This window comes from Pleurodeles waltl, chromosome 11 (assembly GCF_031143425.1).
Source record: "Pleurodeles waltl isolate 20211129_DDA chromosome 11, aPleWal1.hap1.20221129, whole genome shotgun sequence".
Lineage (NCBI taxonomy): Eukaryota > Metazoa > Chordata > Amphibia > Caudata > Salamandridae > Pleurodeles > Pleurodeles waltl.
The window spans coordinates 270,386,031-270,413,769 of NC_090450.1; the positions used below are offsets into that span (position 1 = coordinate 270,386,031).

General features: G+C 46.3%; 1 long non-coding RNA gene across 2 annotated transcripts in view; it reads left to right on the top strand.

Annotated features, from left to right (window-relative positions):
* The window catches only part of LOC138265639 (uncharacterized), a 136,688-nt gene that overhangs the window by 52,599 nt on the left and 56,350 nt on the right, over window positions 1-27,739 (top strand). For both annotated transcript variants that reach the window (XR_011199391.1, XR_011199392.1), the window contains exon 2: window positions 23,199-23,241. This is a non-coding gene — a long non-coding RNA (uncharacterized lncRNA). The remainder of the gene's footprint in view (window positions 1-23,198; window positions 23,242-27,739) is intronic.

The following is a 27,739-nucleotide window of genomic DNA, read 5'->3' on the forward strand; positions in this document are numbered from 1 at the left end:
TCTGAGGCTGCAGGAGACGTCCTGGACCCTGCACACACTACATGAGGCACCACAACCAGCACTGGCAGTACCAGCAGTTGGCAGGTTAAGTCGCCGCAGGGAGGGGTGTGTCTCCCCACCATAGAGTATCATGCTACCTGTTCCCAGAAAATCTCATGGCTCAGACACCCAGGTGAGGGAATGGGAAATGCCACAGCCCAGGTGCTGCACTCTGGGCACCATGCCCCCTCCAGAACCAGTGGAGAAAACAGCATCCACAACCCCAGTCATTGTAAGGATGAAGCACTCTGGGCACCATGCCCCCTCCAGAACCACTGGAGAACAGCAACCACAACCCCAGTCCTTGGCAGGATGAAGCACTCTGGGCCCCATGGCCCCATGCCCCCTCCAGAACCAGTGGAGAACAGCATCCACTTGAGAAACTGGCGCTTTGCACAACCCAGGACCAATGTGTGGGCAAACCACCCACTTGAGAGACTTGAGAGACTGTGGCTTTGCACTCCCCAGGATAAAGCAGTGGGCAAACCACCCAACTGAGAGACTTGAGAGACTGCGGCCTTGCACTCCCCAGGACCAGTGCGTGGGCAAACCACCCACTTGAGAGACTTGAGAGGCTGTGGCTTTGCAATCCCCAGATTAAAGCAGTGGGCAAACCAGCCGCTTGAGAGACTTGAGAGACTGTGGTTTTGCACTCCCCAGGATAAAGCAGTGGGCAAACCACCCACTTGAGAGACTTGAGAGACTGTAGCTTTGCCCTCCCCAGGACCAAGCAGTGGGCATGGAGGCCCCTCGTGGAGCAGAGGCGTCGTCCCATCATCCGGCTGAGGTGCCCCCCTACCCTTCCCCCTGAGTTTTTTTTTTTTTCAACCGGGTATTGCGTGTTGCGTGTGTGTGTCACTCTTGTTTTCCTCCCCCTCCCCTGTGTGCTAGGTGCAGTACTCACCGTGGTCGTCACCGCCACCGTCTTTGATGTTCCTGGTAGAAGAGGAGGTAAACCAACATTAGCAACACCTGTAACTCGGGCTCCATGGTGTTCTAGTTCCTCGTTGGGTGTTGCGAGCTGAGTGGTTTCCGTTCCAAGTCCTGTTTCCGCCGTGCTTTTGATGGCGTTGGTACTGCCCCGGAAAAGCTGGCGGATTGGTGCTTTGTAATAGTGTGGATGGTACATTGTCTTCCGCCTGTCTGTTGGCGGTTACCGCCGCAGTGTTTGTTGCTACCGCCAAGGCGGTCGGAATGTTAAAGTGGCTGTCTGTGTTGGCGGTTTCCGCCGTGGTCTTAATTCCATTTTTTTTTACCGCCAGCCTGTTGGCGGTATTACCTCCGCTTTATCACCGACCGCCAGGGTTATAATGAGGGCCATTATGTTTACTTAGAAACATGAAGGTTTAACCAAGAACAGAGATATGATTTAACCCTAATCCCTGGGGATGCTGACAGATAACGCAGGAGGCACCTTGGGGATTGCTGACAGTCCTCCCCACCAAGGACCCTCTCAAAGGGCGGGGCTTGGAAGGGTGCAGGAGATGGAATTTTTTAGTAAGATGTGGAGCATGAACTGTGGATGCAGGTTCCCATGAATTGTCCTCAGGCCCATTGCCTTTCCATGCCAATAAATAGTGTAGGACACCACGGACGCGCCTCGAGTCAAGAATTTTGGCCACTTCAAATTCCCATTTCCTGTGTACTTTTACCTGGGGAGGTGGTGGGGCATTGCTGGTATCAGCAGAATAGGGACGGAGTAACGACACATGAAACATGGGGTGTACCTTGAAATCATCTGGCAATGTCAGTTCTACTGCCACAGGATTGATGATTCTGGCAATAGGAAAAGGGCCTAGAAATCGGGGGTTTAATTTTCTGGATCCTGCAAGATGGAGATTTTTTTTATGAAAGCCACACCTGATCTCCTATCTGATAAGAGGGAGAAGGTCTCCTTCTTTTGTTTGCTTGTTTTTTTTACTTGAGCTTGGTAGAGTTTTAAATGGTGCTGTACTTGTTTTTGAATCTCCTGTAACTCTTTATGGTGTTTCTGTACTGATGGGACTCTTGTGGATGTTTGGGACCCATTTATAGGTAGCATTCTTGGGTGCAGATCAAACAAACAGTAAAATGGGACTACTCCTGTAGCCATGTGGACACTGTTGTTATATACAAATTCAACAAGAGGTAAAGCCTTATCCCACTCAGTAGATCATGTATCAATGTAACATCTCCGGATTTGCTCTAGCAATTGGTTGGCACGTTCCGTCTGCCCATCCGTTTGTAGATGATATGCAGAGGACAAGCAGACGTCCATACCGACAGAGGAACAGAAGCTATGCCAAAACCATGATATAAATTGGGGGTCACGATCGGAAACAATTGTGATGGGCAACCCATGAAGTCGTACAATGTGTTGGACAAACAAATCAGAGAGCTTGGAAGCCGTAGGGAGGCATTTTAATGGAACAAAATTAGCCATTTTAGTTTGGTCATCTACAACCAGCCATATGACAGTATGTCCATTGGAAGCTGGGATATCAGAAATAAAATCCATACTTGTGGTATGCCATAGGGCCCCCGGAATTGGCATGGGAAGTAACAACCCTGTGGCTGGAGTATGTGGGGTTTTAGCCCGAACGCAGGTGGAACAAGTCTGGACGTAGCTTCTGATATCCTGCACAAGTGTGGGCCACCAAAACCATCTTTGACAGAGACCTAACATCTTTTTCTCACATGGGTGACCTGCAAGGACAGAATCATGTCCCCAATGTAACACTGTATCCCGTAATTCTTTGGTAGGGACGTACAACTGATCAGCATGGTATAGTAAACCCTCTTTTTCATACACATCAGTTGAACAGGGAACCTTGTGTTGGACTACCCATATTTTCTCAAGGAACTCTTGGGAAGTGCACACAGCCACAATTTTTTCTGGGGGTATAATGCTTCTGACCTGTTCTAGCATAACATCAGAGGAGAAACCCATTCTAGACAACGTGTCTGCCTTTTGTTGTGTAGTACTGGGACTATAGGTGATTACGAAGTCAAACTCGTTAAAGAATAGAAGCCAGCGTAATTGACGAGGTGTCAGGGCCTTGGTCGCTTGAAAAAACTGTAAATTACGGTGATCTGTGTAAACAGTTATGGTGTGTCTAGCTCCTAGTAGGTGGTGACGCCATTCCTAGAAGGCAAGCTTGACGGCCAGAAGTTCCCGCTCCGCCACCTTGTAATTTTGCTCTGCAGGTAGAAATTTCTTTGAGAAGTAAGCTACTGGATAGAAATGCACTGACTCAGGATCTCGTTGGGACAAGACACCACCCACTGCCATTTGGGAAGCGTCTGCTTCCACGAAAAATGGCTGAGCCGGGTCGGGATGATGGAGAATGGGTGCTTCAGTGAATGTGTTTTTAAGATGTTGGAAGGCTTTCTCAGCTTCTGCATCCCAGAGGAACTTAACCCCCTTTCGTAGGAGACGAGTTATGGGAGATACCACGGTAGAGAAGTGGGGTATAAATCTCAGATAAAAATTTGTGAAGCCCAAAAACTGTTGCACTTCCTTGATGGATCTTGGGGCTACCCAATCCAGGATGGCCAGTACCTTGGACCTATCCATGGAAATTCCATCGGGAGTGATCACATATCCCAGGAATTCTACAGTTGTAGCGTCATAAACACATTTTTCCAGCTTGGCGAAGAGATGATGCTCACGAAGCTGTTGTAAAACCGCTCTTACATGCCCTATATGTTCCTCAGTGGAAGACGAATAGATCAAAATGTCGTCTATGTATACCACTGCACAGATATCCAGAAACTCCTGCAGCACTTCATTGATGAAAAACTGAAACGCTGCAGGAGCGTTACACAACCTGAAGGGCACCACTGTGTACTCGAAGAGTCCGAATTTAGTTTGGAACGCCGTCTTCCACTCATCCCCCTTCATCACTCGGATCAAGTGGTAGGCGCCCCAGAGGTCGTGTTTAGTAGAAATGGTCGACTGACGTACCTGATCTAAAAGTACCGGGATCAACGGAAGTGGATACCGATTTTTTTATGGTCACTTTGTTCACTGCGCGATAATCTATACAGGCGCGCAGCTCGCGATTCTTCTTGGGCACGAAGAACAAAGACGATGACACTGGTGACGTTGAATGACGAATGAAACCCTTAGCCAATAGATCATCTATGTAGTCTTGCAGGTATCGATTCTCAGGATCAGAAAGAGCACACACCCTACTACATGGTAGCGTTGCCCCTGGAATCAAGTCTATACGGCAATCGTATGACTTATGTGGTGGCAGCTGGGTGGCTTTCTGTTCACTAAAGACATCATGGAAGTCTTTATACGGTGCAGGAATGGCCAGTGTGTCGTCCGGCTTGATAGCCGTACTATGTGTGGACCCACAATGCAAGGCTGTCACTAGTAATGGTTTGTCTTGGTAACAGGAGTGCCAGCAATGTTTAGAGTCTAATGTCACTGTCCTTGCTGCCCAATCAATTTTGGGATTGTGTAACTGAAGTCAGGGTATCCCCAAAATGGCTCCAAATACTGGGGTATCTATGAGGTCAAACTGAATTTGTTCTGTATGGTTGTTTGCACAAAGCATGGACAAGGGTGTTGTTTGATAAACGATAAGCCCGGAGGACAATTCTGAGCCATCCACGCCTCTGACTGGTTCAGGGATTTCTTTTCTGACAGTCGTAATATTTAGGGTTTTAGTCAAACCCAAGTCTAAAAAGTTTCCGGTAGCCCCAGAGTCAAGCAATATAAGAACGACCTTACGAACCTGAGGTGACAACACTAAGGTCACAATAAGAGTTAGATGTCGAGGTACTGGACTGGTGGTTTTAGCCAGAAGATGTGAGACCATATGGAAAGAAACGCTCCATAAAATGGCCTCAGCAGTTATCAAGCCAATTAGTTTTCCGCTTGGTCAGGAAGGGAGAATTCAGGCCCTGTTACCGCTCCAGTGGCTTTCTTTGGAGCAGTAGGACTGTTAGGACATTCTGGAGCAAAATACCCTGCCTTACCGCAGTATAAACACAGTTTCAATTTTTTCCTACGTTATTTCTCTTCCTTAGATAGTGGGCCCCGCACACTGCCAATTGGCATGGGCTCAGGTGTATCATGAGTGGAAATGGTGGACTCCTTTTGCTTAATTTTGAGCACCACTAAGCGTGTGCTACCCCGGAATTTTTCTCCCTAACGTTCACTCACGCTGAGATCCAATCGTACCACCAGGTCAATGAACTCGGAACACTCCCTAGGACGTTCCACAATTTGGGCTAGAGCATCCTTGAGATCGTCCCGAAGGCCACAATAGAAGACGGAGGTCCTCTTCTCCTCTGGCCACTCAGTCTCTGCCACCAACCGATTGAAAGATGTAATATAGGACAGTAGATCCTTGTTTCCCTGGAGCAAATTCAGCAACTCATTGTCACTGGCTTGCATGAAGAGGTGGTTGGCGAACAGTTTCCGCAAGGCTTCCTTGAACCGGTTGAAATCATACAGTATAGGGTCATTGAGCTCCACCAGCCAAATAGACTAATTGGCTGCATTGCCTCCTAAATAAGAGATAATAAAAGCTACCTTTGCAGCATCGTTGGGGAATACAGCTGCCTGACACAAAAGCTGTAGCTGGCACTGGTTAAGAAACTTTCTGAACTTGGCACTATCTACAAAAAACCTTTCTGGAGGAGCTAAGGGCACAGGGGTTGGTGTTGTGACCATTACCTGCATGGGCTGTGTGGTTGAAGTCGTTGGGCCTGAATTGGGTCTAGGAACATGATTAGACGGGTCAAACCGAGGGGCCTGTAGTACTGGAGATCTTTGTTTTAGTTTTACTCCTCTCCAGAGGGTGTCTTGTGGTTTATACCGATGTAGATCAGCGTGCAACTCCAGGTTCTCTAGCTTTAAGGAAAGAATACCTTCTATAATCCCGCTAGGGCCCTAGTTAAATCTAATAAACATGGAGCATCCTGATCATCTGGTAAAGCCTGTGCTAAACCTTTGAAAGTACCCATTGAGGAATCCATCGCCCAGGTAGCCCTGTATGTTGTGGCTTGGCTTTATGTCGAGGCGGGCCACTAACCTGAAAAGCAGGATGTCTGCAAGGGCGATGGTATGCCACGACCTCCTGGAACACCACTCAGCACTTCCTGGTAGACAGAAGAAACCCCAGCGTGTATTCCAAAAGGAAAAGGGGGAGTGGATGAGAAAGAGACAAAACACTGCCACGTCTTGCCGGTGCAGCCAGGCACCCTGTATCTTCGGGGGGAAGGTCGTTGTTGACAGAGTGATAGTAGAGTTAGTGCACTCAACTTCCTAGAAACTGAATCTCTATTTCTGATATGGGCACGGGAGCGGTAGAAGAACACCGGGATGCTCCAGCACTTTTCTTGGATGATAATAATTGTTGGCACAATTACTAACACTGCATTACCAAAATACCCAAACTGAGTACCATAACAATAAGTACTGCAACACTAGGGCTGGCTTCACAGAGATTCACTGTTTCACTCTACAATTAGAACTGTGGTTGCACTTATCATGCACATGAAAGACAAACAAGGGCATTGATTATATCACATATAACTTTCCTGCATGCACAGGGTTAAACTAAAAGGAACAAAAACAATGCAAGAAATATTTCCCTGGGTTCAAACCGTTAGGGTGGCACAGTTTGGTCTGGTTTCACTGTGTGTGTGAAAAACCCTTCAAAAAGCAAATTCCTTAAACCTGAAACACAGTCATGAATGACGCAATTTAAATCCAAGAGTTATGCTATTAGAGAAAGAAAAGTCACGTAAATGCACTTAAAAAAAAATTGCACTGTCACTTTTTGTAGTACTTGAGCTCAAGCAGATTTCCTGAAAGCACATTTAGGCAAGTAACTACAATAATAATGTAGAATTTTCAGAAATGCATTTGTCGCTTCAAGATAAGCACTCTGCCAAAATACGAGGTCTGAAATACACCAGCTGTTCTAGGAAAGTGCGGAGCTCAAAGAACAAACTCCCTGGAGAATACTAGTCACTTAGCTGCAGTCTTTTCCGGAGTGCTGGAGGAATGCCTGGTGTCAGCTGGTACAGGAACGAAGAAAAGAATTGCCGCAAAAGTCCTGAATACGAGGATGACAGCAGGGGCTGGACTGCCAAGTCAGGTGCTGAGATCAGGAAGCAAAACAAAACCAAGCAAGGAGGCATGTTTTCACACTGCTATTTATAGCCAATCAGGAAAGAAGTTAAGTTTCCACATGTGGATGAGTCACCACACCCAATTAGAAGCATATGTCTACACCTGCTCACATTAGTAAACAAGCATTGATAAAACCAATTGTGTAACACAGCACATTATGTTTACTTAGTAACATGAAGGTTTAACCAAGAACAGAGGTATGTTTGAACCCTAATCCCTGGGGATGCTGACAGATAACGCAGGAGGCACCTTGGGGATTTCTGACACTCGTGTTTTGTAACAGTATTGGAGGGGACGGCGCAGACCCTCTCCATGTCCTCAATTGAGCCCCGGGGACCACGAGCTCCCTGGGACTGATGTAGTAAATGGAGGGCAGGGGTCCTCTTCCCAGGCCGTTAGAAGCCTGGGGACCACCATATCCCTGGGACTAAAACGAAGCAGGCCATGTGGGCCTCCCGCAACCCAGGGACAACAGCTTTCCTGGGGCCAGATATTGAATTAAAAGTGGGAGGGGGCCACCCGAGCCATGTACGGCCCCAGGACCACCACCTCCCCGGGCAGACCAGTGTCAATTAAAGGTGGAGGGCCTGCGTGGTCCCCCTCCTGGAGCCATTAATATCCTTCGTGACCACTACTCCCCAAAACCGCATACTGCTATCTCCTGAGGTATCCACTGCCGGGAGATAGCTGTTTGCTTTCACTTGGCGGAAGCTGTGACAGCTCCCACCAAGCAAGAGCAAACACTAACTCCACTTCCGGCAATCAGGAACTGTCAAACTGGTCCCACTCACTGGAAGCAAAGTTTGCCATGCGGATAGGGAAACAGATGAAATGTTGCTCCCGCCCACAGTGTGCTGTATATTTAGCAGCTCCCTACCTGCTGGAACAATGCCGGCACCCGCAGGAGGCGCAGAGGTGGCCGGGACCGTCGGGCCTTCAGATACCCCAGCGGTCCCCATCTTTGCAAACTTGGGTTCCTTGGGTGGGACCCGGGCACCCAGTTAGATGTGCCGGGTCTCAGGGATGGGGTCCCTGGGGCTGATATTGGCTCAGGGAGGGGGGCTGCGTAGCCCCATCAGTATTATTTTTTGAATTGGCCCCAGAGAGGTGGTGGTCCACCTGCTTAGTTGTAAATTTAGCCTTGGGGAGTTGGTGGGCCCTGCGGCATAATAAAGCCCCAGGATGGGGGTCTGTGCGGCCCTCTCCCTTGCTAAGAAAAGCCCAGTGGAGGTGATGGTCCCTGGGGCTCCAAACAGCCCCAGGAGGAGGGGCCATCTGGCCTCCTCCATTTTCTATACTGCATACCCCCAGGACTGGGCCCACCTAGAGGCTATGCTGAACTAGCATTGTCTTTTTGATTTTTCACCGGATTCACAAATCCTCTGTGATTTTCAGCAAAACTTTTTTTTTTTTTAAATGCTTCTTTGCGCTGAACGGGCTCCCTTGGGGACCCCAACACCAAGACTAGGGGTTCAGGGTATTATTACCCTGCTTCCTTTTATTTACTTTCCGATGGTCATGCGTGGTGGTTGCTTAATAGGGTTTTGGCCAACTCCTGCCCCACATGGCCAAAGGTGCGGTGCGGAGTTGGGTGCTTAGAAATAGTAGGGAGAAGGGCCTACTGTCAAATATCTAAACAACGTTTCACCATTTTTGTGAGAACTCCTACTCTGATATCCTTCACAATATTTCCATATTCCATGTCAGATGTGTGATGCATATTCCTAAGTAGTTCCTTGTGTGGGAAGTGTAGCCAAATGCTTACGCTATTAATAACATGAAGTTTTGCATTGCAGAAACTTAAACCTTATTGTGCAAATTTATAACATGTAACATTAACTTATATTTATGTTTTCTCTCTTTTTACGCTGATCAATGGAACCATTTATTGCAGTAATGTAGGTGACTAATTACCTCTTCGACAATTTAAAATGCATCCTATAAGACACCCAGGCAAAACACTGATGCATACACAGACACACCCGGGCACACACTCATGCATACACTGACAAACACAGACACACACCTATGCATATACTGACACAACCAGGCATACACTAATGCATACACTGATACACCCAATTACATACACTGATCCATACCCTAAAATAATAAAAAGACAGAGTCAGCTCTTTGACCAAATGATGGTTCTAACAAAAAACCTTTTCTTTGAAGTTTTTACTATTTTTTTGCTGGTTCTTTCTTCCAAATGAAAATCTAAACAGCTTCTTAAAAGTGCAAATAAATCAAGTGGAAACATCACTTGGAACTCTGGGCAGGTGGCAGGTATACTCAATTCTGGAGTAGATGATGTTACTCCAGAAGTTGGAGCAGAGCTCAAGTCCCCCAATGTGCCAGCTCTCTCTCACACCATGCGGTTGTACACACGCTTGTGGATAGTCCTTAAATGTTTGTACACACTGCTTATCCCATGACTATGGCCCTCATTACGACTTTGGGGGCTTTTTTGCCAGAAGACTGCTACTGCTGGCGGTCTTCCGACCACCATATTATGACTACTGCAGGATTTCCATCACACTTTGGTCAGAAATCCTCCAGTAGTCATGCTGGCAGCCAGAGGCGCATGGGCTGTTCTACCACTGGCCCCGCCCCGCTGAAGGACTCCACCAGCCGTATTACGACAAGTAATATGGCCTGGTGGTGTCCTGATGTGGAGAGCTGCTGGCGGTGGAAGCGCGCGTTCCCTGACGGACGACCTCCTCGCCAGACAAGGTAAGTTGGGCTTTTGACAGGGGAAGGGGGTGGGAGGTGTTGTGTGTGCATGTGTGAGTGGGTGTTGTCTGCGTGGGTGCATGTATGTGTGTATGCTTGTGTGCATGGGTGTGTGCATGGGTGTGTGTATGCATGTGTGAATGTATGTGTGGTTGAATGCATGTATGAATGTTAAGTGAATAGGTGTATGAATGTTAAGTGAATGGGTGTATGAATGTTGAAATGAGTGCATGTATGAATGATGAAGTTTATGCGTGTATGGATGCTTGTGAGTGCATGCATGTATAGATGCTTGTGAGTGTATGCGTGTATGGATGCTTGTGAGTGAATGCATGTATGTAATTCTTGGTGTGTGCAAGGTGCGTGAATGACTGTATGCGGAGTGCACGTGGGTGTCTGTGTGGTTGTGCGTGTATGCGGGGGTGGGCGGTGCTGTACTAGAAGGGGGTGAGGGGCAGGGCGAGGGGGTGCTGTACTAGAAAGGGGGTTAGGGGTGCTGTTCTGGTGGGGTGGTGGGGGTTCTGGTATGGAGTGGGGTGGGGGAGTCGTCTGCCAGTGACAGGAAAGACATTTCCTGTCACAGGTAGCCTTTCCGCCAGGGTTTTAGTGGCAGTGCTACTGCCGCGGAAACCCTGGTGGAAAGCCGGCTCATAATACCGCCAGCAGTCTTCATCGGACCGACAGGTCGGAGATTCTAATCTCCCGCCGGGCGGGTCCAACCACCCTGGCTGTACGGACAGGGATGTGGTGGGTTGGCAGAGGCCAACCCGCCACACACTTATAATGTGGCGGTCTTCACTGCCACCCCGTTGGGGGTGAAACCGCCACCGTGGCCTTGGCGGTCAGAAGACCACCTGGGTCATAATGAGGGCCTATTTTTCTTGGCAGTGCCTTGTGACATTTTGCTGATACTTTCTTCTCCCCTAAGGGGCTAGTGAAGTGCTGACACTCTGCCTCTTCTGTGGTGTTTGTCCTTCCTCCTCCTCATCTCCAATAACCTAGGGATCTTCTGTGGTGCAGTACCTTCAGCCATTTCTTTGAAGAAACAGGGAACCACTGGTAAAAGATGTTCCTACAAGACATTTCAGCAGAGAAATAACTGCTCTTGGGTGTGTCTTAAATGTAAATGGGTGTGGTATAAAAGTATACAATCAAAAGGCAAGTTTTGCCTGTGTCATTGAGCAAATTCAGTCTGTAGATTTGCAAACTCACCAAACTCGCAAAATGATTAACTTATTAAAAAATCAAATATATGGTGCCATTTATATACTTACACATATGTTCACCCTAATGCCATTAGTCAAAACAGAATCACCTATATAATTAAAATATTTTTTTACATTTTTGTCGAAACCTTGTTTTCCAAAACCGTGGATACATTCCGTTCACAATATTAAAATAAAAAACATACGTCCCATCTATGTTTGCGGTTTCGCGAACATTTAAAAACAAAAAATAAAATAACATAATTACATTTACAACTATATTATCTATCCTACTTTGACTAAATGTGTAATTTTTATGTTTTAAAAAGAAAATAGAGTATACTTATAAAAGATTTCTCTAATTAAAAAATAAAATAAAAAAATAATGTTCATAATATTTTAAACACTATATTAAAAATCAACTCAATAAATTAACAAAAGCAACTAAACACTACATATTTATATAATACTTTAGAAAAAGAGTTCAAGAAACCTTAGTAATTTAATGAAAAAAACAAAGGTTACAGGAACATTATAATTAGGAAGTAGAAAAAAAAAACCTTAGATACTCACTGAAACAATAATGATTACAGGGATGTTATTGTTAGGACATAGAATTTAAAAAAACTTAGAAATTAACAGAAAAACCAAAGGTTACTGGGACGTTATAGTTAGGCTGACATTTCAAACATACAAAGACATACAAATTCAGCAGTTATAGTTACCTCACCTAACTGTAACTTACACCCCCGCAATGCACTGCTTATGACATGGTCATCTCAAATGACATCATTAATTAATGACATCCCTGATGACATCATCCTCAAAATCACTCATACAGGCACTCAGGCAACCATGTAACTACTCCTGCACTGGTGAAACTCCTATACAACCAATTACAAAAATCAACAGCCTCTTACTCACTTATTGACATATCTATACAACCACTCACACAGCCACTGAGACACACACAGTCACAGCAACTCAGACACCCATACAACTGTCACTCCCACTCACACACCAGCACACACACACACTGACCCAGCCAAACGTACAATTGGTCACCCATTAACTCATTGTTACCACCAATTTCACACCCAGTCACACACTCGCATACAAACATTCACAAACACACTCACACACTTCCACAATCACTCACAAACGCACCCAAAAATTACCATTTACACCTCATAATCTATACTCTTGACACTCCACTGTACGCTGTTATACTCTACACCACTACACTGTCACTCCACTATACACCACTCCACTCTACACTAATAAATTTTATGTCACTCCACTGATCCCCACTCCATTCTATGCCACCCCACTGTATGCCAACACTCATTTCCACTCCATTGTGTAACATTCCAGTCTATGCCATTCCACTGTACGCACCTCCACTCTATGCTACTTCACTCTACTCTAGTCTTCTGTACTCAACTCCCCTCTATGATTCTACACTGTATGATATTCCACTCTATGCCACTCCACTCTGCAACACTCCAGTGCACACTTCTACACTTTACGGTATACTACTGTGAGCCAAACTGCACTCTATGACACTCCACTCTACGCCACTCCACTCTACACTATTAAACTGTATACCAGTCCACTTTACTCCAATCCAATATACGCAACTCCAGTGTACCCTACTCCACTCTGCGCCACTTCACTTTGCGCTATTCCACTGTACGGTACTCCAATGTATGCCACTCCACTGTACGCTACTTGACTCTGAGCCACTCTACTGTATGGTATTCCAGTCTGTGCCACTCTAGTCTATGCCGCTCCACTGTACGTCACTCCACTCTACACTATTTCAGTGCAGCTACACTATTGTACACTATTCCACTGTAGGCCACTCCACTTTAAGCCACTCTCCTGTACGCCACTTCACTCGACAAATGCTATTCCAATGTACCCCACTACACATCTCTCCGCTGTACGCCATTCCACTGTATGCTACTCTACTGTATCACACTCCACTGTATGCTTTCCCAGCCAATACAAATCCACTGTAGAGCACTCCATGGTATGCTATTCCACTGTACTCTACTCTACATCAATCCACTCTATTCCAATGTACGCCACTCCACTCTACCCAACTCCACTGCATGCTACTCCACTGCACTCTGCTCAACAACACTATACTCCACTCAATTACAGCCTATGCCCCTCTGCTCTACCACACTGTTCTCCACTCTGTAGCACTCCAGTGTACAATTATGTACTCCAGTCAATACTAGTCTGCAGTACTGTGCTTTGCTCTATTCCACTGACCCATACTGTACTCTACTCTATACGCTACTCCCTCTACCCTGCTCCACCCCACTTTACTTTACAACAGTCTATGCCTCCCCACTCTACCATACTGTGCCGCACCCTATTCTACTTCACTCCACTACATTTTATGACACTCTACAGCCCACCAGTCCACTCCATTGTACCACACACCACTTTACTCTCCAAAACTTTAGTCCACTGCATGCTATGCCTGTCCACTCTACTCCACTCCACACCACTCTGCTCTACAGCAAGGTACTCCACTCCACTCTACGCTATGCCACTTTACGCTATGCCACTCCACTCGCCTCCAGTCATTCTACTCCACTGCACGATTCTTAACCCCACTCTATGGCACTCTACGGCACTCCAATCTACACTGCTCTGCTCTACCACACTTTATGCAACTCAACTCTGCAAGACTCTACTACACTCTGTGCCACTAAACTACACTGTACAGCACTCTACTCCACTGTACAACACCTTTCATCACTGGACTATAGAAGACGTCACTCCAATATATAACACTTTACTTGACACTAAGCTACACCTGTCCACTCTAGTGCACTCCACGCCACTGTACTATACAAAATGCTACTGCACTCTGTTCAATTAATAAATGTTTATTTGCTTGATTAATAAAAAACGTAGCAAAACATCAACATAAATGAAACGTAAATCACTCCACAATCAACATATCCTAAAACTATTATAAACTACAAATAGCAATTGACATGGCAAGTTTTAAAACACGGCCCAGAAGATGAGTAAAGTGCAATTGTGCATTACTTCCAGATTAACTAATAAAACAGAACATATCAGCCTCAGAGAAACTCAGAAGAAACATGTCCTGAAACAAATCTAAAGCCTAGACGGTTTAAATAGATGACGTTAGTGCATAAAATGACTTAGCATAAAAAGTGACCCTACAGTGCAAGAGTTGGTTCGTAAAATAAAGTGCTTTCATACCTAGCGACCTCGTAATTCAAACGTACAATCAATGCTTGAAAGGAGCCATGCAAGAACTTTAGTCAACTGAATCATGATCAGCATATTATATATTCCATGACACCCGTGGAAAAAACTACGGCGGCACATTCTGAGATAAACCTAAAGCACTGGACATTTAGAAGCAAGATGACCTTTGAGTATAAAGTGACAGCATAAAAGTGACACTACAGTGCAAGAGAGATCACAGTAAAATAAAGTGTATTTTTGCCTAAACATCCTCCCAAACAGTCATGCAAAGAGTTCAAAAGAATGCACCTTACTGGCCCTAAAATGCAATTTCACCACCTACAATATTGTAGTCTATAGTATTGGTGTAGGTGCTTTACCACTGAGCAGCTCAGCCGGGGTCACTCTGGTTTGAAACAAGCTACAAAAGCTTCTCTACAGGACCTAACTCCTCTTTCGTTGAATTTCCTATGTAGAATTGTTTGCCGATCCTCGCCTTACACAGGCACAGCACATGGACCATGTCTTCAGTCCCCTGTCTGCACTGTCTGCAGTTTCCCTGGCCATTACTTCTACACTATGGTGGAGCACTAGTCAGTGCCGGCAGGAGTCCAGCCTCAATATATTCTGAACTTTTTCTTTATTGAGTTATTCTAACTCAATAAAGGAAAAGTTCATAATAGGGAATATGGTTTGCCTAAACAGGTCAGGGGCTTAAGTTTTGTGTCGTTATCGAGGGCTAACCTTCCGTGTCGATGACTGGCCAGGGCAAATGTATCCTCTAACAGTGACAAAGTGTTGATACTTGATGTTGTTATTCTCTTAAACTCATCCTTACCCAATGGTAGGCCCCAGGCAGCAGAAACACACCAATGTATTATGGATGATTTTAAGTAAGCTCTTGCTGGTGAAGGGGACCTCCCTTGTAATTCGCCCAAAAGATGATGACTTAGGGAGTCTTCACTTCCAAGTTTGAAATTGTGCCAACAGTTCACAAAGGCCACCTGCCTGGCCAAGGATTGCGTAACAAGGCCGAATTCTAATCTAATCGGAGCAGGAGACATATATGGTGATAATATAAAGGGGTACCTGTAAATCCTCGCACTTTAGTCTTCTCCACTCTGCACCGATCCACTCTATTCCCACTCCTTTCTACACCACTCCAATGTACTCCACTCTACAATACTACACTGTACAACACTATCCTCCACTCTACGCCACTTAATGACACACCATTGGAAAACAGTAAACTCTATGATTCGTAAGATTATTAATTTATCTGCAGCCTCCTACAATATTAACACAAAATGTTTGGTGTATGGGCATCACCAGTCTCTTAAAAATATGATTAAAAAGCCCTAGCAGGCCATTTGGGGAGATCTCTTTCTAAGCAGCAGTGAATCTGCAGCTCATTAGTTATTCATATTTTGTCATTTATATTTTGGCTGCGATCCAAGGCCAGGAAACACCCCTAGACACCAGGGATCTTCTTTGGGGGGGTCGGCCCCCTTGTAAAAGGGCCGCCCGCCCCATGGTGGCATTATTTTCCAAAAATAACTATTTTGGGTTGTTTTGGGGGGCGAGCGCACCCCCAAGATAGACAATTTTTTACAAAAAATTAAAAACAAAATGGCGGGGTCAGCCCTCTGAACACGGGCTGACCCCTGGGGGATAAAAAAAAAAGAATCTAGTTTTCCCTGGGGGGGGGCTCGATCACCCCCCCAGGGAAAAATAGACTCTATTGAAAAAAATTAAATATTAAGTGTTGGGGGTCAGCCTTTAGGGTGACCCTCTATGGGGCCATTTTTTTTTTATACATGAGTGCTTTGCCAAGGGAAAGTGCATATGTATGGAAAAAAAAAAGTTATGTAGAGAGTTAGGGGGTCATTCTGACCGCCACGAACGACTGAAGCACCGCCAACAGGCTGGCGGTGCTTCATTGCCCATGGAAAACCGGGTCCGGCGGTTTCCCGCCGGATTAGCCCCGGCTGGGCGAATCCTCCATAGCGGCGCTACAAGCAGCGCCGCCATGGGGATTCCGACCCCATTCCCGCCAGCCTGTTTCTGGCGGTTTTCACCGCCAGAAACAGGATGGCGGGAACGGGTGTCCTGGGGGCCCCTGCACTGCCCATGCCACTGGCATGGGCAGTGCAGGGGCCCCCTAACAGGGCCCCAGTATGCTTTTCACTGTCTACTTAGCAGACAGTGAAAAGCGCGACGGGTGCAACTGCACCCGTCGCACACCTGCAACACCGCCGGCTCCATTCGGAGCCGGCTTCAGTGTTGCAGACCCTTTCCCGCTGGGCCGGCGGGCGCTCCCTTGGCGGGCGCCCGCCGGCCCAGCAGGAAAGTCAGAATGGCCCCCTCGGTCTTCTGACCGCGGAGCGGCCAATTGGCAGTTCCCGCTTGGCGGGCGGCAACCGCCGCCCGCCAAACTCGGAATGACCCCCTTAGTGTCTTGCTTTCTCTCTCTCTTTCTCCCTATATATATGTATATATATATATATATATATATATATATATATATATATATATATACATATTTTATTTTTTTGTGTGTTGTTTTCTGGGAGCCACAATTGGCCCCCCAGGGAAACCACACATATACATAAAAGTCATATATATATATATATATATATTTATATATATATATATATATATATATATATATGTATATGTATATGTGTATATATATATATATATATAACACAAATTGGTTGCATGGCGCACTCCACTGCCGGTGCTCGGTGACGGAGGAGACCAATCTCGAAAATATTTTGTGAACAAGAATCTCACCACACTCCACGAGGTTCAAATTGACATGTTTTATTGCAAGTATAAAAAAATGAAAGAAAAAAGGGACTCATTTACCATGATCAAGACTCCTTGAGAGTCATAACGCGTAGGTGGCCGTTGCTTGCAATAAAACATGTAAATTTGAACCTCGCGGAGTGCGGTGAGATTCTTGTTAAAAAAATATATATATTTGCATGCAGGTATGTCTTTCTCTAGTGGCAGTTGCCATAAAGTAGCGCAGATGGTTTATTGTCCTGCTGCAAAGGATATCAATTTAGATGTATTTAGCTGAGTGGATTAGTAAAGGCAAGCGTAACCTGCGCTTTAAAACAAATGTTGTGCGAGGGGGACTATGGAGATATGAGCAGCACTTTTGCTGGGTGGTACTGAGGTAATTAGAAGAGGAGGTAATGGGAGGCAGGGCACCTAAAATGACTGTCGCACTGGGTGCCACCAGCGCTGAAGGCTGTGATGATGGGTATGTGGTAAGGTGAAGTAATACATTCTTTTAAGTTTTTTTCAGTGTTTTCAGAGAATCTGCTGAATTGGACAAGAAGCAAAAGTAAGGTGACGACATTTCCTATTGTACACATCAAACATACCCACGAGCAATTTTGTGACTATCTGCCTTCTACGTAGGCTAGTAATTTAGAGGGACAGTTTAGCCAGTAGCAGAGATGGCGTCTTGTCGGATGACTGCTGATCAAGCCCTAACTCGGGTTATGGAGGACAGTTCTGATGTAGGCTCAGAGACTGAGACAGCAGATACTGAGACAGCATCTGAGGGAGAGGACAGTGGGGCAGAATATGGGAGTGATTTTTCAGTCAGCGGAATCCCATCCGACGACACCTCTTCCAGTGAGTCTGAAGGAGACAATGATGACAGCCGTGCTGTCCCTTCGCCAGCACATTCTGTGCTGCGGGACAACATTGGGTTAGCCGTACCCAGAGAGCAGGTGCTTCCGGCCGCAAACACAGAGAGAGTGCTCTCTAGGCAGCCCCCCTGTTTAGTTCAGCCCCAAATTCCACCTTTTACTGGTGACGCTGGATGTAAAGTCGATACAGCTAACTTTTTGCCAGTCGACTACATCCATCTATTTTTGGATGTTGACTTCCTTCAGAAAATTGTGCAGCAAACAAATTTGCGTGCAGACCAATTTCTGAGGGAGCGTGGAGGCACTCTAGGGCCCCGTTCTAGGGCACGCCAGTGGACTCCCACTTCGCTGGCGGAGTTGAAGATATTTTTGGGCCTTATGCTCAAAATGGGGTTAGTGCAGAAACCCACCTTGCAGTCCTACTGGACTACTCGCACGGTTTTGGTAACTCCCAACTTCGCACCATACATGAGCAGAGATCGTTTTTTGCTACTGCAGCACATGATGCATTTCAATTACAATTCTGCTGCATTGCCCCGGGACCATCCAGACCATGACAGGTTGTTCAAAATTCAGCCTGTTGTGGAACATTTGTCTGCCAGTTTTCCAGAGATCTATACTGGAAAGAATATAGCAGTCGATGAGTCCCTGATCCTGTACAAAGGACAGCTGCTTTTCAGAAAGTACATTGCGAGCAAGAGAGCTCGCTATGGCATAAAGCTGTACATGCTGTGTGAGAGCTCTTCTGGCTATGTGTACAGCTTGAGAGTGTATACAGGGAAGGATTCTACACTAAACCCTGTAGGTTGCCCTCCCACGTTAGGGGTCACAGGTAAGATTGTATGGGAACTTGTCCAGCCACTTCTTTACAAAGGTTATAACCTTTATGTGGACAATTTCTATACAGGAGTAGAGCTGTTCAGTGAGCTCTACAAAGCTGGCCCTGTGGCCTGTGGTACAGTTAGTTGTAACCGCAAAGGATTCCCGCAGGAGCTTGTTTGCAAGAAGCTCCAGAAATCAGAGAGTACTGCATTGCGTTCTAATGAACTGCTCGCAGTCAAGTTCTTGAATAAGCGTGATGTATACGTGCTCACTAAAATTCATGATTTTAACACTTCTCCCATCATGGTTTGGGGTCAGATGGCCGAAGTCCACAAGCCCATCTGTATACTTGATTACAATAAGTACATGGGCTGAGTGGACAAGAACGACCAGGTTCTTCAACCATACTATGCGTGTCGTAAAACTCACACTTGGTACAAGAAACTGTTTACCCACCTGATTCAGATGGCAACATATGTTGTTTACCGTCAGACAACCACAGGAAGACTCATGACTTTCCTTGACTTCCAGTTGGCTGTAATTGAAAGCCTCACTGCTGTTACAGAATCAGCAGCAGCCTCCACCTCATATGTTCTGGAGGATGTGGCAAGGCTGCAGGAGCGACACTTTGCTGATCGCATTCCTAAAACACCCAAAAAGGATCGTTCATGTCGTCGCTGTAAAATCTGCTCAAAGCATGGAAAGCGGCAGGAGAATCGGTATTACTGTCCCTAGTGTCCATCACAACCAGCCCTCTGTATCTCTACTTGCTTTACGTTGTATCATACTAAAGCAGAGTTCTGGGAAATCGACTGAGGTTGAGCTGCCGTTGGGTAATCCATACAGTGGCAGTGCATAGATACCGAACGTCCATGGGCCACTGCTTCGTTAGGCAAGGAGACACAGAATTTTACTTCATCTGCTTCATCATGGACTTTTTTTGGACTGCTTGAGAGCTAAATCCACTGTCAGAACGTGGTCGGTGTTCTGTTCAGTTAACATGCATTATATTCCCCCTACTGCATATACTAATGGACAGAACATATGCCACATTGTCACGGAGTACCCTTTCTTCACCAGCATGTCTACCTTACTTTCAACAATAGATATGCTCCCTCAGTTCGAGGAATCACTTTGCACGGCATACTTGGAAACCCCCAACTTGCATTCACAAACTAGTATAGGTTCACTTGGCAATTATACAGGATTAGCCAGGACTCTGATGAGAACAGAGACATGAATGGGTAAGGAAAGCTTATGGTAGGTGTGCATTCACAGGGTTATTGCACAGGTAGAAGGCAGATAGTAAAGATAGTACAGATTCAAACCCATTGGTACCATCTCAGCACTGAAGGAGAATGACTTGTATAGGTCAGTGTTTGACCTGCTTTTCATGTTCATCCTCCATCAGAACTTAGTAGATGTTCAGTTTGCTGTATAAGTGCATTACAGTCACATCACTGCACATAATGTTGGCTGGGACATATGCTACGTTCTCATGGACTCCCCTGTGTGCCAAACACTACCCTTTTTCATAGTCTATGACCTTCTCTTTAGGGAACATCATTAGAAATCCCCAGCATGTCTCCCTTAGTTTCAAAGTATGCTCACTCAGTTCGAGGAATCGCTTTGTACGGCATACTCGGACACCCCCAACTTGCATCCACAAACTGGAAGGAGTTGAATTTAGCACAGAGAGTGTGTTAAAGGCGCATGAAAACATGTCTTCCTGAGCCTCAGGTGGCTGTCACAGGAGTCATTAGTAAAGGTTAATTACGCATGCATTTGGTAATGTTAAGGAAGAAGGAGGCAGTTAGTCTATGACCTTCTCTTTAGGGAACATCATGAGAAATCCCCAGCATGTCTCCCTTAGTTTCAAAGGTAGATATGCTCACTCAGTTCGAGGAATCGCTTTGTACGGCATACTCAGACACCCCCAACTTGCATCCACTAACTGGAAGGAGTTGAATTTAGCACAGAGAGTGAGTTAAAGGCGCATGAAAAACATGTCTTCCTGAGCCTCAGGTGGCTGTCACAGGAGTCATTAGTAAAGGTTTGTTACGCATGCATTTGGTAATGTTAAGGAAGAAGGAGGCAGTTTCTTGACAGGTGGTAAAACGTAGTCAAACTTATTCCATTCTGTGGCGTGTGAATGTGATGGGCCCTGGTCTGGCAGTGGTAAGTTAATGTGAGTGCAGTGATTGGTTGGATTGGGCCAGTGGCCGGCGATATGAAAGGGTTGCTTGTTGTGCATGAATGGCGTGTGAATGGACCAAAAAGAGGTTGGTGCCTGGACGCGGCTTTATGGTCCACCTTCAGATGGCTTGGTTTCAATATTCAGATACTTTGATATGTATTCATGCTTTGAGACCATAATTTTTGGAGGTGCTAAAACCAGCCAGTGTGAGTGGTGGGTTAACTTTAACAAACTAGTACCAGGGGAGTCCAAGGGTGCAGGACTTTGCATGGCTCTCACCAGTTTTCATTCACCCAGAATCCCCTTGAAATCACAAAATGTGCTTAAACGCACATTTGCCTTGCATTCCAATGAGCAGAAGTCCAGAGCTCTACAGGGAGCCATAAGTTCCACTAAGTCTCCAGCGAAAAACTGCCTCACTTTAGTGAGTGGGCAAGTGACCACAACAGGGAAGTACCCAAAACGGATTGTGGAGACATTAAAATTACCTACCACAAAACAGCCTTGTTTTTTAAGACAGTCACCTAAGTATTTTGTCCTGGGCTCGGCAGCCATATAGGGAAACCTACCAAACGCAGACATTTCTGAAAACTAGACACCCAAGGCAGCCCACGTAAATGTGGCATGTTTGGATTTAACAAAGTTTTCTTACCCAGAATACCCTGCAAAAGTGAAACATTGATTAAAACCACTATTTTTCCTTTTTTTTATCACAGAAACTACAGGAATGTGCAGGGATCCTCAAAATTCCTACCACCCAGTGTTTCCCCACTTGTCCTGATAAAAACACAACCCCGCTTGTGTGCCTGCGCCTAGTGCCTGCTTCAGGAATGGATCACTCCAGGGTTAACAGTAGCCCTCATGCAAGGACTACCATTGACCCTTGTGTGATCCATTCCTGTTGCGGGCACTAGGCCTACGCACACAAGTGAGGTACCATTTTTATCGGGAGACTTGAGGGAACGCTGGGTGGAAGGAAATTTGTGGCTCCTCTCAGATTCCAGAACTTTGTGTCACCGAAATGTGAGGAAAAGGTGTTTTTTTAGCCAAATTTTGAGGTTTGCAAAGGTTTCTGGGTGACAGAACCTGGTGAGAGCCCCACAAGTCACCTCATCTTGGATTCCCCTAGGTCTCTAGTTTAAAAAAATGCACTGGTTTGATAGGTTTCCCTAGGTGCCGGCTGAGCTAGAGGCCAAAATCCACAGGTAGGCACTTTGCAAAAAACACCTCTGTTTTCTTTGAGAAAATGAGATATGTCCACTTTGTGTTTTGGGGCATTTGCTGTCGCGGGCACTAGGCCTATCCGCACAAGTGAGGTACCATTTTTATCGGGACACTTGGGGGAATGCTGAATGGAAGGAAATTTGTGGCTTCTCTCAGATTCCAGAACTCTCTGTCACCAAAATGTGAGGAAAAAGTGTTTTTTAGCAAAATTTTGAGGTTTGCAAAGGATTCTGGGTAACTAAACCTGGTGAGAGCCCCACAAGTTACCCCATCTTGGATTCCCCTAGGTCTCTAGTTTTCAAAAGTGCACAGGTTTGGTAGGTTTCCCTAGGTGCCGGCTGAGCTAGAGGCCAAAATCCACAAGTAGGCACTTTGTAAAAAACACCTCTGTTTTCTTTGGGACTCCCTCCTGAGCCTATAGAATTTGATCACCTCATTGTCCCTGAGGGAGATTTACTGGCGGAACACATGCTCCCTTCTCCTTCACTGCCTACATGGTGTTGGTCTTGCTACTCCCAGTTGTAAAATGATGACCTATATAGCATAGTTGAGTTTGCCAAAGTGTTTTTGGATGTTCAGGTTTATATAGAACAGCCAATGTGTAATTTCCTATGCCTGGGATACCAATGCCCAGGACATTTGGCACATTTGAGGCTTTGTGTGCCACATCCATATGATGTGTCATGCATTGCCAAAGCCATCAAAAATACTGCATTCGTTTTATGTGACTTTTAGCAGTGGATGTGTTGCAGGATTGGCGCTAGTGGTCACACAGGACTCGTCGGATGTACAGGTAAGTGATATTTATTGATTGTATATAGCAGTTTATTGTGATGGATGATTCTCTTGTTGTGTTTCCTCTCTCCGAGTCTCTACTCCATGCAGGGGTTGATGGTCTCTTCCTCTTCTCTCTTTATCCTTTTTAGGTCTCTCGGGAAGCACATGTGAAAAAGAAGAAGAATAGTCTTGGTAAGTGTTTGTGGGGGTTTTCCTTATTTTATCTTCCTGCCTCTGTCCTTCACTTTTCGTCTTCTGGTTTCTTTCTAGTCTTTTGTTGTAATCTGTTTATTCTCTCTCTCTCTCTCTCTCTCTCTCTCTCTCTCTCTCTCTCTCTCTCTCTGTGTCACCTATGGGTTTCCTTCTCCTTTCTCTTCTGGGGTGGTTGTTTCTGGGTTTTCCTCTCTTCCTATTCTCTGGTGTTTTCCTTTCTTTCTTGATTATACTGTCCCTGTAGTAGTACCTCGTTCTCTCTTTCTTCTCTCAAACCTGGTTCTTGTTGTGCTGCTTTTATTGCTTGTCCTTCACTCCCACGCACCCTCTCTGGTGCCTTTTTCTGCCCCAAATCGTGCCCTCCAACCGCTTTGTGCTTAACCTTGCATATCACGTGTCTTTATAGCCCTTCTATTATTATTACAAAGATGTTTCCCCCTCCCGTCCTCCCTAACCCTGCCCAGGCCATGTCCACATACCTGACTCTGCCACGCTTCTCCTGAAGCATGGCGGGTAGTAGCGTTCTGCTTCCCGGAGCAGGATCTCTTCGTCCCCGATTCGGACCTCCGAAATCCTGGTCTTCTCTCCTCTTCCACACTCGAGTGGAGCGGATGGCCCCCTGAGATCCCTGGGTCTTCCGCTCCCATCTGGGGGTTCAATCCTGTCCACGTCCTTCTCTTGTTCGCCTTCCTCCGTTGTTGTGGTCCCGTCCTCTCTCCTAACGATCTCCTCCTCCATTGCAAGACGCAATGCCTGGCCCTTTAACAGTCCAGGTTCCTGCTGCGGTGGATGCTGGCCAACGCGATTGGGCAAACACAGAAACACATCTGGGTCAGCCGAGGAAGCGCCAGCACAAGTAGGGGCATTGTGCGGGCTGGCCCGTCACAGACACTCCCCCTAGAGAGCGGCAGCCGATGAGGCTCAGGAGCCGGATAGCGGGACAAGAAATCCGCATTCATCATGTGGCTGCCAGGAGAGTGCATAATCTGTAAGGAGAAGGGTTCCAATGAGAGAAACCATCTTAGGACACAAGCATTAGAGTCCTTATTGTGAGCAAGCCAGGTGAGGGGCGCATGATCCGTGAGAAGGGTAAATGTCCGCCCAGTGAGATAATACCGCAAGGATTCCACAGCCCACTTAATGGCCAAACATTCTTTCTCGATAGTAGGGTAGTGGGCTTCTCTCGGGAGGAGCTTTCGACTAATATACAGTATTGGGTGTATGGACCCATCCTCCTGTTTTTGGGATAAAACTGCCCCAAGCCCTACATCAGATGCGTCTGTCTGTAAAAGGAAAGGCTTTTGGAAATCCGGACAGCATAATACAGGATTTGTAGTCAGGGCATTTTTCAACTGTTCAAAACTACATCGTGCAGCTTCTGAGAGGGAGGTTAGGGTATTGGGACAGGCCTTCTTGAGCAGATTGGTGAGAGGTTCTGCTACCGCAGAGAATTGAGGAATAAACCGCTGGTAATACCCAACCAAGCCGAGGAAGGCCCTTACATCTTTCTTTGTTCTTGGTACGGATATCTGTTTGATGGCATCTACTTTTTCCACCTGAGGACGAACCAGTCCTTCCCCTAATACATAGCCAAGATATCTGATATTAGTATAACCCAACTTGCATTTTTCTGGGTTTGCGGTTAAATGAGCCTCTTGTAATGCCTGTAAGACCTCCCTCAACTGTTCTAGGTGTTCGGTCCAGGGTGTACCTATATGTGACTATATCGTCCAGATATGCAGCAGCGTATTGCTGATGTGGACGTAAAACCCTATCCATAAGTCTTTGGAACATGGCAGGGGCCCCGTGGAGTCCGAAAGGGAGGACTGTGAACTGATAGAGACCCGATAGAGCTGCAAATGCAGTTTTTTCCCTGTCCTCTATTCTCAATGGTATTTGCCAATACCCTTTTGTAAGATCTAGAGTGGACATATATCTGGCTTGACCCAATCTCTCAAGGAGCTCGTCGATGCGTGGCATGTGATATGCATCAAACTAGGTTAACTCGTTGACTCTCCTATAGTCTACGCAGAAACGAGTACTCCCATCTGGTTTTGGGACCAACACTACTGGGGAACACCAGGGGCTGTTGGAGGGTTCTATGATACCAGCCTCCAACATTGATTGGACCTCTTGTTCTATTACAGTCTTTTTTTACCTCTGGGACACGATATGGGCGTTGTCGGGAGATAGTCTCATTCTTGGTTCGTATCGGGTGTTCTGCTAAATGTGTTCGTCCGGGAAGTTTGGAAAACACATCCCGGTACCCCTCAATGACATGTAGTAGTTGTTCATAATGGGCGTCTGTGAGGGTGGCATTTGTCTGAGGAACAGAATCCTCAGTATGATGTTTCGTGGGGAAGGAGAGATATGGGATATCATCTGTGGTCATATTGGTGATATACCTAACGGGTTGCACGCTCATTGGTTCTTGCCATTTCTTTAAGAGGTTTATATGGTAGATTTGTTCTCTACCTTGGCCGTGAGGAAGAGCCAGTTTATAGGTAGTGGGATTGACCTGCTCAAGAACTTCGTAGGGTCCTTGCCACCGGGCCAGTAGTTTGTTTTCACAACTGGGAAGGAGAATTAAGGCCTTGTCCCCTACGTTTAAACTACGGAGTACACTTTTAGTATCATACCATTTTTTTTTGTTTCTCTTGTGATTCTCGTAAGGTATTGTGGGCTTTTTCCCATACTGTATGGAGAGTATCCCTCAACTCCCGGGTGTAAGTCAAGAGATCTTGTACCTCGTCGTCAGACTCTTCCCATTGCTCGGCCAGCATCTCGAGAAGAGTTCGAGGAGGTCGCCCGAACAACAATTCGAAAGGACTGCCCTAGAGAGGACTGAACGTGTGTGCGAATAGCGTATAGTACGAGGGGCAATTTTTTCTCCCAATCTCTACCATCTTCAGTAATATTTTTCCTGAGTAAGGATTTAATTGTCCTATTATACCTCTCCACAAGACCGTCTGTTTGTGGGTGGTATACTGATGTTCTGATCTGCTTTACTCCTAGTGTTTTGCTTACTTCGGCCATGAGTCTAGACATAAAAGGGGTTCCCTGGTCGGTTAGTATTTCCTTGGGGAAACCGACCCTGGAAAATAAATCAATCATTGCTTGGGCAATTACTTTAGTGTGCATACTAGGGAGGGGAATAGCTTCTGGATAACAGGTGGCATAGTCTACCAACACTAAGACATATTGCCGTCCCTTACTGTACGGGGTGAGGGGACCGATGATGTCCATGCCCACGCGCGAAAAGGGGGTCTCTATGACCGGCAGGGGCTGGAGTGGAGCGGGTGGGTGTGGAGCTGGATTGTACAATTGACATTTTGGACAGTCGGAGCAGTGCCTACGTTTGTCCCCGAAAACTCTGGGCCAATAGAAATGCCTGAGCACCGCCTCCTCCGTTTTGTCCCTTCCAAGATGCCCCTCTCTATTGTCCCCCTGAGCTAGATGTAAAACCTGCTGTCTGTGACTGCTGGGAACTATCAATAGTTTCTGCCTCCCTTCTTCTGTATTGGGGATTCTATATAAGAGTTGATCGTGTATAATGAATTTCGGACCTACCGCATGTTCCTCTGGGTTCAGGGCTTGTTGCCATGCGTTTTTTAATGAGGGGTCGTCTCGTTGACTCTGTCGGAAGTCCCCGGAAACTGTACACACTTTGCTTGCGACTCCCGGGCTAGGACGGGTTACAGTATTGGGTTTCTGCACATACTGTTGTCGTTGTATCCTTTTTTGTCGTCTGCTTAGGGTTACCCTTGGACTTCGACTCATTCCCTCGCCCGCTCTGAGGGGAACTTCCTCCCACCACATTTTAAGGGTGTGCTCCTGACCTGTTTTTGTTAACAACAGGGGAAAATCCATATAGTCTGTTCCTATGATAATGTCCTCTTCCAGGCGAGGCAGCACCCCTACTTTGAGGGTTTCTTTCTCTTCTCTCTCCACTGTAATTGGATTAAAGCTACTGGATAATATCTTTGATCCCCATGTACACATGCGATCAAAACTTGTGCCTGAGGTAGACCCTGTCCGCGTTCTACTAACTCCTGTCGTATAACGCTCTGGCTACAACTGGAATCGATTAATGCCATCCTCTTCATGCCATTGAGAACGATAGGGAGAGTGTAGGTAGGTCTGTCTCCACCAGCCCAGAAGACTTTTCCTTTTGCAACTCCGATCTCCATAGGTTCCTCCATATCCTTTTTATGCAGGCAATATCGTGCTATATGACCCCACTCAGAACAGTTGTAACACTGAGGACCCATATTCGGATAGAGGGGATGAGTGGGATTGTGTGAAAGGGAATGCTCTTGGCCCTGGGCTAACATTGGTCTTGGGGTTGTTCCTCTTCCTACAGTCGGACGCATAGGGGAAGGGGCTGGGTGTCTACTAGGGTTGGCTCTGAAATCCGGGCCCCTGTGAAACGCACAAGCGAGATCGATAGCGTTTCATTGGTTAGCCCTGGGTGCTG